This window comes from Mustela nivalis (genome assembly GCF_964662115.1).
Source record: "Mustela nivalis genome assembly, chromosome: 1".
NCBI lineage: Eukaryota > Metazoa > Chordata > Mammalia > Carnivora > Mustelidae > Mustela > Mustela nivalis.
In genome coordinates, this window is record NC_139020.1 from 163,349,446 (window position 1) to 163,366,262 (window position 16,817).

The 16,817-nt window shown below is 42.2% G+C and overlaps 1 protein-coding gene across 44 annotated transcripts in view; it reads left to right on the forward strand.

Annotated features, from left to right (window-relative positions):
- Positions 1-6,199: 6,199 nt before the first annotated feature.
- RAF1 (Raf-1 proto-oncogene, serine/threonine kinase) overlaps positions 6,200-16,817 on the forward strand; it is an 86,814-nt gene continuing 76,196 nt past the window's right edge. For 13 of the 44 annotated variants that reach the window (XM_082748657.1, XM_082748649.1, XM_082748635.1 and 10 more), the window contains exons 1-2: positions 6,339-6,654; positions 8,540-8,644. The gene's annotated coding sequence lies outside the window, so the exon portion shown is untranslated. Of the gene's footprint in view, positions 6,655-8,539; positions 8,645-16,817 lie in introns of all 44 variants that reach the window. The other 31 variants (XM_082748659.1, XM_082748669.1, XM_082748636.1 and 28 more) reach the window with 16 other exon arrangements.

Here is a 16,817-nt window from a genome sequence, read left to right on the forward strand (position 1 = left end):
AGGAGTGCTCCCTGAGCACCTACTGTGTACCAGGGCCTGTACTTTCCTGTTTCATTTCCTTCTAATAACCCCTGATGGCAAGTCTTCCTGCTCCTGCACCACCTGAGGGAGAGGCCAAGAATCACAGCAGTGAGGGCAGGGCTGGGATTTGATCTCTGACATAAGAACCCAGGGCCTACAGAGGAGAGGTGATGGTTGGGTTTATCAAGGAAAGAAATGTGTGTTCTCCCCACCAATAGCTGCAGTAGGAATCTGCTGGAAAGGCGGCAGTAAACAGGGGCTCAGGGTTCCTGTTGGGGCTGGGTGTGGTCTGAGGCTGGGAGGAGTCAGGTAGAGGTTAACCAAGGAGGTGATGGTGATGGCATGACGATGAGGTGATGGTGAGGTGATGATCTGATGCCATGACCAAGAGGCAGGTAGACCCCATTAGTTGCTGTGTGTGGGGCTGCCTAGGCAGGGCACCTTTTATCTGGGGGCTGTCTATTTCAGCATGGAAAACAGGGTGTGGTTCTGGGAAGGCTGGAGAGGTGGGCCAGGCACCAGAGGGCATTGCCTGAGGCCTACCCCTTAGAATCCTGGATGGTTAGTGTCTTGGTGAAGGTCACATTGAGTCGGGAGTCTGGGGTGGGTAGTTTGTGTGGAATGTGAACACTGGAGATGGTGGGAGGGCTGTGGGACAGACTGTTGACCCCCCTCTTCCCTGTCTTTTATTCCCACATTCTCAATCTCCGTTTCTGGTATGGACCATTTCATTGCACCTTCAATCCTGTTTTTGTTTGCTTGTTTTTTTTTTTTTAATTAAATTTTTGAGGGAGTAACACATTCACAGGGTTCAACAATTAAAAATTATTAGAAGTTTAAGAAAAAATAAATACAAATAAGATAAAAAATTTTAAATTAAAAAGGAAAGAAAACAAAAGAAATAAAAAGGGAAAAATGTAAATAAAAATTATTAAACGTAAAGCAGTGCAAATTATTTTTCCCCTCCTGTACTCCATACTCCCAGCTCCCACCCTCCCCTTCACCTGTGATCACTGTTAGCATTTTGTGTGTCCTTCAGACTTAATTTAAGCAGATGTTTTTCTTCCTTTTTCCAAAAAGTAGCACACAGTTCACACAACACAGTTCACAGTTTTGTTTTTGTTTTTTTTCCTTTAATGGGATTTCTTGGCTATCTTTCTATATCAGTACATAAGAGAGTTCATCTTTCACCTGACATTTCACATGATGTTTCTTTGTCTAGATTATAAGCAATGTAGCAAGGAATACCTTGTACATACAGCATCTCACACACAAGTGTATCTGTAGGATAAATTTCCAGGAGACTATCTTTGACAAAAAGTATACACATTTATAATTTTGATATTGCCAAATCGACTTCCATAGAGATTGTTCTAGTGTACGTCCCCCCAGGTAATTTCTGAGAGAGCCCAGGTATTAATTTTGACTTGGTTTCTGAGATGACTGCTCTAGGCTTTCCTGTTTAAGAGACCACAAGATGTATTGTGGTTGACACCCCAGTAGCTAGCCCCTTAACCACTCCTCTGTCCCCGTTAAGGACTGCCTCATGGCTTAAGGGAGATTGACTCTAGGGGAGACATCTTTTGCCCCTCCAACCTCCCCTTCATCATTCTCTTCTGCCTCAGGGAGGCAGTCTCCAACTGAGAACTGCATGCTGTTTCTCAGACTTATCTGTAAAGTCACATCTCGGTGCCTTTGGTCATATGGTTCCCACCTCCTGCCCTGTCGTCCCACCCTTCTCAGTCTGGAAAATTCTGACTCCTCCTTCAGGACTCAGCTTAAGTGTTGCCTCTGTGGAGGCTTCTCTGACAGAACCAGCCTCTCCCTCCTTCCTCTGGTGTGGTACCACAGAACTCCAGTCAGCTCGCCCTTAGAGCACATTTGTATCACCAGGTGAGGTAACTGTTTACAAGGCTCTGTCTCTCTCAGCACCCAGCCCAAGTCAGGCCCACACTTTAAACTGCTCTGTAACTAAAATTAAACTCACTGGAGAGGCAGGATGGCATAGAAAGGCATGGAAGTTGTGGGAGTTGGACTGGATATGACTCCATCCTTTGTCCTCTGCCCACCTCACCCTCCCTCGTCCTCTGTGCTCTAAACCACACTGGCCCACACTCCTTTCCCACTTCATGACCCTTCACGTGCCATTTCAGCTGCTCTCCCCCTGGTTTCCTCCTTCATTGCCCAGCTTAAGTCTTACTCCTTAAGAGAGGCCCTCCATGGCTGCTGAGCCTAAAAGCACACCCACTTCCAATTCTAACATTCTCTAGTCATTCCCTTCGTCATAGGACCATAATCCTAGTTCTTATGCTGATTTGTTTATCAGTTTGCTGCATGTCCTCCCCATCAGACCTTCAAGTCCTTGAGGGCAAAGACCTTGGCTTATTCACTGCCACGGACCCAGGTCTAACACAGGAGCTGGCACATGGTAAGCACAATGGAAATCTTTATCGACTGAATGTTGAATGAATTAACAAATGAACAGGTTCAAACCCCTTCTCCATCACTTCCCAGCTTTGTCCTTGGATTGATTACCCTCTCAGAAGGGTTTCTCATTTGAAGATCAGAAGTTTCAGGTAGTAATGTGTACCGGTGATTGTAGCAAATGCCAGATACATGAAAAGTTTCCATAAATGGTAGCTATCACTTGTTTTCCTTTTTTACCTAAAAAATTCATCCTTTCTGCCAGGCTTAAAGACCTTATACATCTTTACAAAGAATTTTTTTTTAAATTAAATTAATTTATTTGACAGACAGAGATCACAAGTAGGCAGAGAGGCAGGCAGAGAGAGCAGGAGGAGGAAGCAGGCTCCCTGCAGAGCAGAGAGTCTGATGCGGGGCTCGATCCCAACACCCTGGGATCATGACCTGAGTGGAAGGCAGAGGTTTTAACCCACTGAGCCACCCAGGCGCCCCTTTAAAGAATTTCTTATTGAGGTGTAGCAAATATATAGAAAGAACACATATCAATCTCTCTCTCTCTCTCTCTCTCTCACACACACACACACACACACACTCATGTATCCATCTCCCAAATTAAATGGAACATTCCAACACCCGGGTAAGTTTCCATTTTAGCCTCCCCCAACCAATGACATCTATTCTTTCCCTTCTCTCTTTGATCTGAGATCATGGCATGTCCATTCTTCCTTCAAACTATTTGACTCATTTCTGTTATCATTCCTCTTTCTTTTCTAAAAACTCTAGTTCTTTGACTTTTCCTACCACCAAGCCAGAGGTTTTTGTTTTTTTTTTAAAGATTTTATTTATTTATTTGACAGAGAGAGATGACAAGCAGGCAGAGAGGCAGGCAGAGAGAGAGGAGGAAGCAGGCTCCCTGCTGAGCAGAGAGCCTGATTTGGGGCTCGATCCCAGGACCCTGGGATCATGACCTGAGCCGAAGACAGTGGCTTAACCCACTGAGCCACCCAGGCGTCCCAAAGAGTGGGGGTGGGGGAAGCGGGCTCCCTGTTGAGCAGAGAGCCAGATGCGGGGCTCGATCCCAGGACCCTGGGGTCATGACCTGAGCTGAAGGCAGAGGCTTTACCCCACTGAGCCACCCAGGTGCCCCCAAGCCAGAGGTTTTTAAAGTAGAGGACATGCAACCCAGTGGGGTGCAAGGTGATGTCTGCAATTCTACTCTTAAGTATATGCCTGGAAGAACTGAAGATAGGTACTTTTTAAAAAAAAAAGATTTTATTTATGTATTTGACAGAGAGAGAGAGAGAGAGAGAGAGAGAGAAGGAACACAGCAGGGGAAGCAGGAGAGGGAGAAGCAGGCTTCCTGTGGAGCAGGGAACCTGCCTGATGTGCCCAGGCACTCATGAAGACAGGTACTCTAATACCACATGTATACGCATGCTCACAGCAACACTATTCACGATGGCCTAAAGATGGAAACAGTCCAAATGTCCATCAGTCAATTGTGTATGGTGGAGTATTATTCAGCTATAAAAAGAAGTTACTGATAAATGTCATGTGGATGAACCTTGAAAACATTATGCTAAGTAAAAAGAACCAGACACACATAGTCACATGTTGTATAATTGCATTTATATGAAATATCCAGAAAAGATAAATCCCCAGTTATAGAATGCATCTTGGTGGTTGTCAGGGGCTGGGCAGAAATGGGATGGGGAGAAACTGGTTAATGGGTAAGGAGTTTTGCTTCAGATTGAGGGAAGTATTTTGGAACTAGAAGTGATTGCACAAAACTGTGAACATATCAAATGCTACTTAATTTTTCACTTTAAAAGGGTTAAGTTTATGTTATGTGAATTTCACCTTTATAAGCTTTTTTTTTTTTTTTTTTCTTTTATGAAATAGCCACTCTTGTCAGCTGAGAGGTTTGAATGAAGTGCAGTCTCCCTAAGTAAAGTGTAGCAGCTGGGGGCCACTGAAGGAAGAAATGGCCTGGGGTCAGCAAGTGTGGTTTTGCTGCTCTATCCTAAGTAGTAATGATATTACGAGAAGAGATAGGCATAATTACAGCTAACATTTCTATGTTTAATACAAGCCAGGAACTGTTCCAAGTGCCTTACATCTTAAACTCACTAAATCCTTTAACTCTAAGAGGTGGATATGATCATGTTTTCTTTAGATGAAGAAACTGAGAAACTGAGCTTTAAATGACTTATCTCAGTCACAAATGAGGAAGTGGCAATCTAAATTCGAAACCAGGCAATCAGATTCCAGGTACTTAAGTCTCAACCCCTAGGCTCTGTGCTAAATGCTTCCCATGTTTTATCTCATTTAATTCTGTGAGGTAGACGTTATTGTTATTACTCCTATAAAAAGAAAAAACCCATCAAAAACAACTCTCATGGACCTTCTGTATTCAATGCCCTCCAGTCTTTCCTCAGCATTTATTTGCATGTTGGTCCTCACATAGCTGTCTTATCTTTCTCATCTTGCTTCATCTTCATTTTCCTATACTGCACATATTACTATCTGAATTTATTTTATACTTTCTTTTGGTCTTTCATCTCTAGAAGGCAGGGCTTTTGAATGTAGATTTCCCAACAACCAGAACAAAGTGTGGTACACAATAGGCTCCCATAAAAATTTACATAAATGAATGTTGCACATGGTATTGGGTAGTTTTGCGTGCCTGTGTTTGAATAAATAGCATCGTACCATACAAAATGTTCTTATAAAAATATAATGTCTTGGATTAGTACATAGATCCTGCTCGGTTTTTTTTTTTTTTTTAAAGGTTTCATTTATTTATTTGAGAGAGAGAGAGCCTGTGCAAATGCTGGGGTAGAAGAAGACTCCCCGCTGAGCAGGAGTCCACAAGGGGCTCCATCTCAGGACCCTGGAATCATGACCCCAGCCCATAACTGGGATCTTTTAAGACAGATAAAATGCCATACTGTGGATGTAGCACCGTTTATTTGTAGTTTTCTACTTAATTAACTCACATCTTTGCCAGGGTATCTCTAATGCAAACAATATGGCAATAAACGTCTTAGCACATGCTTGTTTGTGCTATGGGTACACATTTCTCTAAAATTAGTGCCTAAAAGGGGAACTGCTGGCACGAGGGGTATACACATAAAAAGTGTCAGTAGATAACGCCAAACTGCCCTCCCCATAAGCAATCCTGCCTGAATTAGGGTACATAACGGTTTTCATATACTTTGGACTAGACTGAATATTATCAGTCTTGTTAACTTTTTAACAAACTGATGGGGAAAAAGGTCCCCTAATTTACGGAGAGAAAAGTGAGGCTCAGAAAACTTTTATGGTCGGGTGTCTGGCTGGCTCAGAAAAGCAGGAGACGTTCGATCTTAAAAAGTCCCACGTATGGTGTAGAGATTACTTACTTAAAGAAAATTAAAAGAAAAAAAAAAAAAGGAAAATTTAGGGACTTTCCCATACAACACATAAGTAGCTAAGTGGCGATTCGAATTCTAACATGCCTAAGGATAGCGCCAAAGCTTTACACAGTATACGGTGCGTCCTCCGGTAAGTCTGGTTATCTCCGGGCCTTGTGATGCTGCCAGGCTGGCGTTCCTCTCGCAGTTAAGCCCCGGACCCTCTGGGAGTCCGAGGTGGCCCTTCTCGATTGCCAACAGCACCCACCGGGCGCCAAGCAGGACCGGGCCCACAGCCGTCACGGATCCGAAATGGCGACTGGCGACATCACGAGGCCACGCCCCTGGGGGCGGGGCCCGAGTTCAGACTAGAGTGATAGATGCCCGAACCAAGTTTGCAGCCGCTGCCCGGCAGGCTCGCGCAGAAGCAGAGAGCCAGTGGCGCCGCAGGTCGGGAGGAGGAGCACCGAGTGGAAGGCTCATTTGCCGGGGCCGCCCGAGAGCCTCTTCGTCGCGGGCGTTGGGGCCGCCATCTTAGATGGCGGGAGTAAGAAGAGGGCGAGCGTGAGACAGGAAGGCTTTCCTGCGGCTCTCCTTGGGCCCGGAAGAGGGCCAATTGGCCCGGCTTTGGGGCGTGTGCCCCGAGGCGCGGAGCGCGGGTGCGATGATGCGGGGACTGCCCGGGGCCCCGTCCCCTGGGCTAGGGACGCGCCGAATGTGACCGCCTCCCGCTCCCTCACCCGCCGCGGGGAGGAGGAGCGGATCAGACGCCGCCGCCGGACGACGGGACACGGAGGCGGTTCGGCTCCTTCAGGTAGGCGGCAGGGTCGGCCCTGGCTGCCGGGGGATCCGGGCGGCGGGGCTGAAGGGGCAGAGTTCTAATGCGTCCGGGCCTGGGCGGCGTTGATGGAGCGACCCGGCAGCTGCCGAGTGGGGGCCCGGGCCAGGCCGCTGTCACCCCGGGTGGCGCTGGACGGGCGGGAGCCCTGGAGCCCGGTGTCATGGCCGGCCAGCCGAGTTTCCACATCCCCACTCAAATTTCCTTGTGTTTCGGGGAAACGTGCTAGCGCCACCCCTGTACTCGGTGCACATTCCTTATATTTTGGTAAATGGGAGAATCTGCCCAGAATAGCCCCGTATCTGTGTTGTCATTCAGGTGGACTAATTCCTTTTCTTTCTGGGTGCGGGGTGGGGGGTCCCAGTCTTGCATCTTATCTCAGAGTCCGTCACTCAGGTGACACCCTTATAGGGAGGACGAGAAGAATCGGGGACGAGAGGAGGAAGTGGGTCAGTGCCCCACCACAAAGATATAGGGGGCCTCGCCTTGGGTTTCGGGACTCTGGGTTACTAATGAAAGGTTTGGGATGCGTATACTGAGGTTTGGCCCTGGGATGCTTTGGAATGAAGATCCAGGGCTGTCTTTTGTGTAAAGTGAGAGCCGCCAGGACTCTTGGGTTCTGCAGCTGCAGAGGTTCAGCAGAGCTAGTCGATGCCCAGAAAGAGGAGTTGGAACATCATGAGAGGAGAGGCGGCTGTGTTCATTCATTGTTCTCATTTCAGGGCTCTGGGTGTGCCCTCTGGTATTCATTTCTCTGGTGGGAAGAATGTTAGGATCCCCTATGTCTCCTTGAGCTGTGACCGGGTTCTAGAGAGTCGTTTAATCCAAGTAGGGACGAATTCAGCTCACGTTCGTGGAGTATTTCTGCCTGCTTCGTCCTCTATGGGCTGAGTGGAGGGAACCTGCTCTTCTTTCTTCTCACCAAGGCGTGAAAACAATGCGCAGGATGGGCTTACTGAGTGTTTTGGGAATTGGAAAAGCCAATTTTGCCTGGGGGAGTTGGGGAAGCTTGAACACTGGAGGGAACTTTTGCGGCCAGTTTTGGACTGATGAGTAAGTGCTTACCAGGTGAGGAGAGGAGAGCATTATAAGCTGAAGAACCGCTGGTAAAAAGGCATAGAGATATGCAGGAGTTGGGATGAGTTTGGGGTGCAGGAAGGAAGTGGTGAGAGATGAGGGTCTAAAAGAAAAGTTGTGAAGGATCTTTGTTGGAGACAGTGAACTAGTTGATTTAATTTGGATTATTTTAAATGAATATTCTATTTTTTTCTTGCTGATAACTATTTTCTCCCTTTATGATGTTGAAGCTGATAGTAACTGAAAAGATGTACTGTGTTAAAGCCATTTAAGGACATTTTTGATAAGTGCCTTATGTCAGATGTTTTGCACTTACGTGGTGTTGAATGAACTGAACTTCATATTCGTAGGTGTTTTTGTAAAAGATTTTTCTAACCTTTTGCTTGCTCACTAAAATGACTTTATGCATGTAGCGCATGCTGCTAATACTGCCTTTTAAATGGCTGTTCGCAATAAAAACCACACTCCCCTGTCATATAGAAATTGGAAGATTATTTGAAACAGCTGAAAGTATTTTTAATTTATTAGGTGTTGTATATTTAGTAAACTTTCTTTGCATTGATTCTGTGGTTTTCGATTTTGTTATAAAGTCTTTAGCTATATAAACATAATTTACCCCAAATCTCTCTATTGTTGTGATTAATGCTTAAGGTAACGTGATTATTATGGTCTTAACTGACTTTAGCTAGCAGTTCCTGAGTTTTTCTTGGGTTGTGATGATTACATGCCACTGAAGAACATTATTAAGAGACTTTTGGCTTGTTTTCACCCTTATCACTTCAAGGGCTAAGCTGTTTAAAATGCAAGAGAAACATTTGACCCGGTTGAACACTGGATACTTGGAAAAATAAACCTGTTAGTGTTTCTGCTGGAAAAGCTTATCTTTTAGGTATGTGGTGTTTGTGATTAAAACTTGTAATGGGGTTGCTTAGCCTTGTTAAAACTTTTGTCAGTAGTTGAAAAGTGTAAGCCTTCAAAGTAGGAGGCTTGAGTGAAATACATTAGAACATATTTTACGGGATTTGGGTTTGCAGAAGAAAACAGAGAAACAGATTAAGCTGGTCATTCGTAATGAAAAGGATCTAAAAGGTGAAAGGGAGAATGGTTAAACATAAAATATTGTATTACAGCTGCTCTGAAACTAGTTGTGTTTAGTTAAAACATGCCATTTGTGAAAACCAAAGAAGGTGGTTTGCTCTGAGGATTAAACAACAACTTCTTGGAAGTTAAACTTCCAGAAGTACTAGGTTACTTATTAAATGGAAAATACAATTAATAACTTTAAATTACTATTTCAAGTAGTTTGTTAGTAGTAGATGTATGATTCTGCTACATTCTAATTTCAGATAAAACTTTGTTAGTGACCTGCCTAAAAATAGTAAAATGTTACATGAGGGAATGCTTTTGTTTGCATGTTAGGAACATAATAGGCCATACATAATAATCCTGGTCTTGGGAGGAGCTTGTTAGCCAAACAGCATGCCTTAATGTTGACTTGCAGAAGAGAATTTTAAATATTGCATTTGAAAGGCAGTGGACTGTGTGACAGTAGGGGGTTTATGAAACCACAAAATCGAACTTGTAAAGGTTTTTTGTTTTTCAAATTGTACAGGTCATGGAAATCATTTCTTTTTTTTTTTTTTTAAGATTTTATTTATTTATTTGTCAGAGAGAGAGCGAGCGAGAGCAAGCATAGGCAGACAGAGTGGAAGGCAGAGTCAGAGGGAGAAGCAGGCTCCCTGAGGAGCAAGGAGCCCGATGTGGGACTCGATCCCAGGACACTGGGATCATGACCTGAGCTGAAGGCAGCTGCTTAACCAACTGAGCCACCCAGGCGTCCCGGAAATCATTTCTTTAAAACTAGTTGAAAAATTGCTCACCTTGACTAAATTAATTGGAAGACCAAGGAACAGTGGGCTTATTTACAATGAGGTTGTGTAGAGTTATAGGTTGTTGTATTGTGTGTGTGTGTTTATGTGTATGACTGGTTCAGAATTCCTATTTGCTAAACTGACTAGGTGCTAAATGTAACACTGCATGTTTGCATTACAGTTTAGTTAGTATTTCTGGTATAGGGCTATACTGCCTTGTCTATTATTGTCATGATAGTAATGGTGGGGTATTTTATTCTTGCTTAAAAGTAGAGTAAAAATTGCTTAATTTTGTATTAAAGTTTTCATCTTTTATTTTACAGTGATCAAATCATTTTGTTCCTCCGTTTCTCCCAGAATACTTGAGTAGCTCTCATTGATTTTCCTGGTTAACTTCAGAGCTTTTTAGCTTTTCTTCTAAAATTGCTCCTAAAATCTCAGTTTAACCAAGGAAAATGTCAAGTGGGTGTTGTTTCTTTGTTATTGGTTTTGGCCCAAGCTATCTCAAGTCTCTTTGGCAAATCACTCAAAGTGTGTTAATTGCTTCACATTCCAATCAGTGTACATAGTTTTCTTGAGGAATACTTGACACATAGTTTTATTTTTAGACCAGATTCTAAAGGATTTTACAGAGGTAGGGATTAACAATCCCAAAGCTAGTTTCAAATTTTTAAATCTTTGTGATTTTGAGATTGTTGGTATTTTTGGTTAATGAAAGGAAAGCAGCGGGCAATGACAGTGTTTTAGGGGTCCCAGTATCTTTAAGTGCTGGTGAGGACCTTGTGGATTTTGCTGGTGTCTTCTTCCTCTTTCAACCTGTTGGATTCCATTTATTGTCATATAGTAACAAGCATAAGTACATTTTTACTGTTGGAGTCAGGATCTTCTATTTATTTTCTTCCATCCTGCTATGGAAAACAAAAGTGGTTTGACTTCTTTGAAGATACTTAATACTAGGCATCACAGTTGGGACAGTGTTTACTTTTTTCCATCCATGTACATTTCTGATGGAAGAGTCAGGCCAGTTATTGTTTAACTGTGTTAATATATCTTTAGAATTAGGAATTTTTGTTCCTTTTTTCTTTTTCTTTTCTTTCTTCTTCTTTTTCTTTCTTTTCTTTTTTTTTTTTTAAAGTAATCTTTACACCCGTCATGGGGCTCAAATTTACAACCCCGAGATCAAGAGTCGCATGCTGTACTGACTGAGCCAGCTAGGTCTTAATCTAGGTATTTCTGAGGCATCCTTTACAAGCATGGATAGCTTTTAACATCTCTCCATTACTTGGGTTTGGGATGGATGAAATTCTAAATTTTTTCTGGAAGAATATGACTTTTGTTTTCTGTGGCAGATCTCATTGGGAAACTCAAGAGTTTCTAGGAGAGGCATTTCTCTGGATTGAGAAGATCATTCAGAAAGGAACTACCATTTGCATTTACGAGAATTTGTTTACAGTAGAAAAGACTGGAAAGAGTTCAAATGTCCAACATTAGTGAAATGATTAAGTAAATGGTGGTACAGCCACTTGATGGGGCACTGTGCTTGTCATTAAATATGGATTATATGACGCATTGATAACATGGAAAATGTTGAACACAAAAGTATGTATCTGGAACGATTACAGTTTTATAAAAAAAATACAGTGGAATATTATTCAGTATGAAAAGAGATGGTGTACTGATACATTCTCCGACATGTATAAACCTTGCAAACATGTTAAATGGAAGAAACCAGTCATTAAAGACCATATATTTTATGATTCCATTTGTATGAAATGTCCAGAATAGGCTAGTCCACAGAGACAGAATGTAGGTTAGTGGTTGCCAGGGGCTGGAAGGAGTACAGGAATGGACAGGCTACTGGGAATGGATAGCGACTGTGATAGGGTCTTTTTTTTTTTTTTTTTTTTTTGGAGGGATGAAAATGTTCTCAGATTGTGGAGATGGATGCACAACTCTTGAATATAATAAAAACCATCAAATTGTACACTTAAAGTGGGTGAGTTGTATGTGAATTACATCTCCAGCTGTTTTGAAAAAATCTCAAAGCCTACACATGGGAAGAAAATACAAAAGATAAAAATCTAAAAAATATAAATATAACATGTAGATGTTAACAGTTATCGTTAAACAGTAGAAATAAGAATAATGTTCTTTGGGGCGCCTGGGTGGCTCAGTGGGTTAAAGCCTCTGCCTTCTGCTCAGGTCATGATCCCAGGATGCTGGGATGGAGCTCCTCATTGGGCTGTCTGCTCTGCGGGGAGCCTGCTTCCTCTTCTCTCTCTCTTTGCCTGCCTCTCTGCCTACTTGTGATCTCTGTCAAATAAATAAGTTAAAAAAAAATAGGATAGTGTTCTTTATACTTCTTATATTCTCTGAATGTGTTGCTTTTATAATAGAAAAATGCATTTAATAAAGTTAATTAATTGGGGCACCTGGGTGGCTCAGTCGTTAGGTGTCTGCCTTTGGCTCAGGTTGTGATCCTGGGGTCCTAGGATCGGGCCACACATTGGGATCGGGCCACACATTGGGCTCTCTGCTTGGCATGAAGCCTGCTTCTCCCCCTGCTTGTATTTCCTCTCTTGCTGTGTCAAATAAATAAATCTTTATTAAAAAAAAAAAAGTTAATTAATGGTATTCATGGTGTGGGTCTTTATGTTACCCCAACCATTCAGTCACTGTCAGATTCCATTGACAACTATATTTTTGAGCTTCTTTTAGCTGTTTTCTTTTTTTTCTCCAGATTAAAGCAGGCTTTTCTTACTATTAGCCTTGAGTGTTGTTAGAACATCCAAAGTGAACTCCTTTTTCTTATTTCTTCCCATGGCAGTGCTTTCTCCACATTGCTATCAGATTCACTCTTACTGTGCAGATTCTTTTTTTTTTTAAATTTTTTATTTTTTATAAACATATTTTTATCCCCAGGGGTACAGGTCTGTGAATCGCCAGGTTTACACACTTCACAGCACTCACCAAAGCATGTACCCTCCCCAATGTCCATAACTCCACCCCCCTTCACCCAACCCCCCTCCCCCCAGCAACCCTCAGTTTGTTTTGTGAGATTAAGAGTCACTTATGGGGGGCGCCTGGGTGGTTCAGTGGGTTAAGCCGCTGCCTTCGGCTCGGGTCATGATCTCAGGGTCCTGGGATCGAGTCCCACATGGGGCTCTCTGCTCAGTGGGGAGCCTGCTTCCTCCTCTCTCTCTCTCTCTGCCTGCCTCTCCAACTACTTGTGATTTCTCTCTGTCAAATAAATAAATAAAATCTTTAAAAAAAAAAAAAAAAAAAAAAAAAAGAGTCACTTATGGTTTGTCTTCCTCCCAATCCCATCTTGTTTCATTGATTCTTCTCCTACCCACTTAAGCCCCCATGTTGCATCACCACTTCCTCATATCAGGGAGATCATATGATAGTTGTCTTTCTCTGCTTGACTTATTTCGCTAAGCATGATACGCTCTAGTTCCATCCACGTTGTCGCAAATGGCAAGATTTCATTTCTTTTGATGGCTGCATAGTATTCCATTGTGTATATATACCACATCTTCTTTATCCAGGACTGCAAGGTTGGTACTGTGCAGATTCTTAAAAATAAAATTTTATTAAATTTTTTGAATAGATAATACTGTCACATGCCACAAAATTCAAAGGATACAAAAATTTTGGCAGAGTAAGTAAAGTTGTGTAGAGTAATTCTACCACCCCATTTGTTCCCCAGCTACCCAGCTTTCTTTCATGGAGGGTAAGAATGGGGTTTTTAAGTATCCTTTTTTTTTTTTTTTTAAAAGATTTTATTTATTTATTCGAGCTTGAGAGAGAGGGCACTGAGTGCACAAGCAGAAGGAGGGTAGCGGGAGAGGGAGAAGCAGGCTCTGTTGAGCAGTAGGGGGCTCTATCCCAGGACCCTGGATCATGACCTGAGCTGAAGGCAAGATGCTTAATGGACTGAGCCACCTAGGTGCCCCTTATGTATCCTATTTTGTGATGATAACAATATTCAAATGTAGAGATATCAGCCTTACTTCCGTTGGCAAATCTTCCAAGAGTGTCCATTGCCTATTGGACTAAACATAGTTCTTGCTTAATGAAGATTCCTCATACTATCTTTGGTGGAATTCAAAAGTCTTTTTTTTTTTTTTTAAAGCACTTACGTAGGTGCAGTCTAGTGTGCTTCGTGCAGGGTAAATGAGGCAAGTTCCTGCCTTCAACGACCTTATCTAATGAGGAGAGATTGACACAATTTCCTTACTTTTATCTGTTCCTCTTTTAAAAGCCATTTTGAACACCATCTTCTAAATATCATTTCCTGATCTTTTTTTCCTCTTCTCACTCATTATTTTGTTTCCTTCCTTGAGCCCCGCCTTGAAACTTTATTGCATTTACTTTTCATGCTATCATTTCTGAGTTTACTGTCTTGTTAGGTTATACAGAAAAATGCATACTCTACTCCATATGGCAGTTCCTTATTTATTGATGTTTGTAAAAAAAAAAAAAAAAGTTTCCCTTTGAGAGGCTGAGGGTCCATGGTTCTGTGCTTCAGTGACAGTGTTGAGTCTACATTCCAAGACATAATACTAGGTCTTATTTATTTATTTTTAAAGATTTTTATTTTATTTATTTGACAGGCAGAGATTACAAGTAGGCAGAGAGGCAGGCAGAGAGAGAGGGGGAAGCAGACTCTCTGCTGAGCAGAGAGCCCGATGCGGGGCTCAATCCCAGGACCCCAAGATCACGACCCAAGCCGAAGGTAGATTCTCAACCCACTGAGCCACCCAGGCGCCCCAATACTAGGTTTTATAAGACCTATTTAAACCTAAATGATTTCTTTTTTCTTTTTTTTTTTTCTTTTTTTTTTTTTTTTAAAGATTTTATTTATTCGATAGACAGATCACAAGTAGGCAGAGAGGCAGGCAGAGAGAGAGGGGGAAGCAGGCTCCCTGCTGAGCAGAGAACCCGATGTGGAGCTCGATCCCGGGACCCTGAGATCATGACCTGAGCCGAAGGCAGCGGCTTAACCCACTGAGCCACCCAGGCGCCCCGATTTCTTTTTTCTTTTCCTTTTTTTTGGGGGGGGGGGTACTATGCATTATAGATGTTACATGTATTGTGACACATATGGAAGTATTTGTTTACTCCTTTCCCTAGAAGATTGTATTTTTTTTTAAGATTTATTTATTTATTTGACAGAGAGATCACAAGTAGACAGAGAGGCAGGCAGAGAAAGAGAGAAGCAGGCTCCCTGCTGAGCAGAGAGCCCGACATGGGACTCGATCCTAGGACCCCGAGATCATGACCTGAGCCGAAGGCAGCGCCTTAACCCACTGAGCCACCCAGGCGCCCGTAGAAGATTGTATCTTAATCACCTTTGACTACCCAGAGTTTAGCATAATGGCTAACACCTGATTGCAGCCAAATTGTTGATTGTAAGGTGCTAAATAGTGTTAATTGAATTTTTTTGTATAGATATCCTACAACTCTGGCTAAGTTCCTTAAAGGTGTGGCATATCTTATTCTTGTTTATACATCTCTAGTTCTTGAAACTTTGTCTTGATTATGTAACAAACATTAACTGAATGAGTGGAGATTCAGAGGTTAATCACCTATGGACTTAGTTCCTTCCTACTGTCCATCACAAACACAAATGCTTACTATTAAGAGGATATACTTAATAAACTTAAACTCAGAACTTTGTAACATAGGATGTAAGTAGGATATCTGTTGAAGGAGTCATCTTGCTTATTGGCCTCCCACTCCCTGGGGCTTTATTTGAAGATGGCCTGGGGCTCTCACTGCCAGCTCCATGAGGGCTTTGCCTGCTTTAGCAGTTCCCCTGATTCTCTGGCCTAAGCGCCTTTGTCATGCTGGCTATTTCCCTCTGTATTCATTGGCTTTATATGGAAGAGCGTTTTAACCAGAGGAAATGTGAGGGGGTATATGATATTCTACCTTCTTTCATGTTAGTCTGGACTGGAATTAGAGTGCAGTTGTGAATTGTGAGACTAGAGATCATGACCTTCATGACTCCTGTTTAGCTAACAGTGTGAAATGGGCCCCTTAGGCTTTTTTGGAGGGGGACAGGTAAACTATACATAAAATTTACCATTTTAGCCATATTTGAGTGTACTCTTCAGTGGCATTAAGTACATTCAGAGCATTGTGCAACCATCACCACTATTCCCAGAACATTTTCATCATCCTGAACAACTCTGTACCATTAAACAAAACTCTCCATTCCTTCCTATTTCTGAAAATTCTACCATGAATTTGCTCATTGCAAGTACCTCATATAAGGGAAAATCATACAGAATTCGTGATACTGCATCTGGTTTACTTAATGTTTCTCCAAGGCTCATCCATATTGTACCATGTATCAAAATTTCATTCCTTTTTATGGCTGAATAATATTCCTGTGGGTGTGTGTAAGGTATTTTGTTTATCCATTCGTCTGTTGGTGGATTCTTGGGTTGTTTCTACCTCTTGGCTGTTGTGGATAATGTTACTGTGAATATTCGTTCATAAGTGTCTGTTTCAGTCTCTGCTTTCAATTCTTTTGGATGTATGCGCCTAGGAGTGGAATTGCTGGATCATATGGTAATTTGCTTTTAACTTTTTGAGGAACTGCCAAACTGTTTTTCACAGCAACTGCACCATTTTACATTTCTACCAGCAATACATGAGGGTTCCAGTTTCTTGACATATTTGTCCATGCTTGTTATTTTCCGTTTTTTTGATAATAACTATGATAATGGGTGTGAAGCAAACAGGAAACTTAGAAGTTGCATATTTGGCTATATTTGCATCTGATAGATTCTTTTTTACCCTTATGAATTTATTTGTACGTAATGCTTTTCAAAGAGGTATCATACAACTAATGATTCATCTTTTTTGAAAAGAATAAACTTTTTTGCTAAGCTAGTACATGTAGTTGGTGTAGTTACCTTCTTTATACCCTATATCCTTTTAATTTAAAGTGTATTCTGTCATCTAGTGAAAGATGGTTTCAGTCAATCCTGCAAGATAGGATCTTTTATTTATTTATTTTTTTAAATGATTTTTTTTTTTTAAGATTTTATTTATTTATTTGTCAGAGAGAGAGAGGGAGAGAGAGCGAGTACAGGCGGACAGAATGGTAGGCAGAGGGAGAAGCAGGCTCCCTGCCGAGCAAGGAGCCCGATGCGGGACTCGATCCCAGGACGC